This window comes from Trichechus manatus, unplaced genomic scaffold (genome assembly GCF_000243295.1).
Source record: "Trichechus manatus latirostris isolate Lorelei unplaced genomic scaffold, TriManLat1.0 scaffold00115, whole genome shotgun sequence".
NCBI classification, from domain to species: Eukaryota; Metazoa; Chordata; class Mammalia; order Sirenia; family Trichechidae; genus Trichechus; species Trichechus manatus.
Window position 1 is genome coordinate 9489167 of NW_004444051.1, and position 1979 is coordinate 9491145.

Sequence of the window (1979 nt, forward strand, 5' to 3'; positions counted from 1 at the left end):
GTCAAGCCGCGTGGGTTGACGCCGGCAGCAAAGGAGGTGGGAGAAAAATGTTGGCAGTCAGGACAGGTGCGAATAATCTGTTGTGCTTCAGTAAGAGAGATAGAGAACGGTTTTTGAAGTCCTCGGGCATTCTGATGAAAAAAATTATGAGAAGTGCGTGCATCAGAGAGGGCAGAGCCAACAAGTGAATCAGCAAGAGAATTACCATCAGTAAGAGGTCCCGGTAAAGGTGTATGGGAGCGTACATGTACCACGAAGAAAGGGGAGTTACGGCTATTAAGTAGAGTTTGAAGTCTTTTAAACAAAGTAAACAACTCATAATTGGAACTAGATCTAAGAGTTACATCGCTGATATGTTGAATAGTGTGGACAACATAAGCAGAATCAGCGACCAAATTAAAAGGCATTGATTTAAAAATTTCAAAGGCAGCAACAACTGCTGACAACTCGGCACGCTGTGTAGTGGTGGCCTTTTGTGTGATAAAATGTTGCCAGGCACCGTCTGTTTGCCAAGTGACCGCTCCCTTTCCAGTTTTTCCTGATACGTCTATAAAGGTGGTAGGGGCATTAGCAAGAGGGGAAGGAGAGAGCATAGTGGAAAGGGAGGAGCTGGAGTGGAAAGGGTAGAGAGGGCTTTTGAGGTGGGGTATGAGTAATTATCTGTCCAGTAAAATCAGCTAAAGCGGCCTGGAGTTCCTCGGAGTTAAGAAGAGCATGGTTAAAAACTGTTTTTGTTACTCTCAGGATATATGAAATGAGGATCATAACCCAAAAGCTGTTGAGTGCGGGTGCATCCTTGCATTAATAAATGAATGCGCTGAGAGAAACGTGTAAACAACTGTTGTGGAGGGCGATAAGGAAGAAAAAGCCACTCAAGTGCTCCGAAGTCAGGGGTAAATTGACAGAGCACACCTGTAAGGTTATGAGGAGTATTTAACAGGAGGAGGTAAACAGGATGATTTGTCTGTAAACGAGTTAAAAACTTTTCTTTAATGGCTTGGTTAATAAGTAATAATTCATGGCGTGCTTGGAGAGAAAGTGTTCTCATAGAAGTTAAAGCAGAGTCACCCTTAAGGGTCTCAAATAAGTGAGTCAGTTGAGAGGTTATTATGCCGAGTGAAGGTCACAGCCAATTAATATGACCAAGGATTTTTTGGAGGTCATTTAATGTTAAGGCCTTAGGAATAACAACTTCTGGTGTTTTTGGATGAGCAGTATGGGTATCAAGGTGATATCCCAGGTAATGCCATGGAGTAAAGGACTGCACCTTCTCCGGGGCCACCTGTAAACCAAAACTTTGTAGTGCATGTTGAATAGAAACGAAAAGTGAATTAATTTGTTCGGACTTAGGATGAGCTAAAAGAATGTCGTCCATGTAATGGTATATAAGACACGAAGGAAAGGCCCTCAGAACTGGCTTAAGAGCCTTATCAACATAGTATTGACAAGTAGTTGGACTATTCTCCTCCAACTCCCGGGAGGGTTTCAGCAGTTTGTTTTTTGGGCCATGAAGGGGGCCAGGAATCAGAGGAGAAGATAGTTACATCTGCCCCAGAATCCACTAGCCCTTTAAACATGCGACCATTGACCTGAACAGTAAGGTACGGTCAGGAAGATTATAATTTGGTAACCCAAAAAGCGTCAGTACTGCCAAAACCCCCAGACCGTCTCGGAGTGGTGCAAGTGGAGGGGACTACAAAGGGAAGTAATATTAGCTGTGCTATTTTATCAGAGGGAGTAATATTCCAATAAGAGAGACTGGAAACCATGATTATAATTTGACCTTCGTAATCAGAGTCTATTACACCAGGATGAACAGTCAGACCTTGAGATGTAATACCAGAGCGACCCATTAGGAGTCCTAAATATCCTCGAGGCAGAGGCCCCCAAACTTGTGTTGCTATAAGGAAAACCTTTCCTGCCTCATCTATTATAGCCCCCTCTGCCAAGGGTAAATCTAGACCTGCACTTCCTTCTGT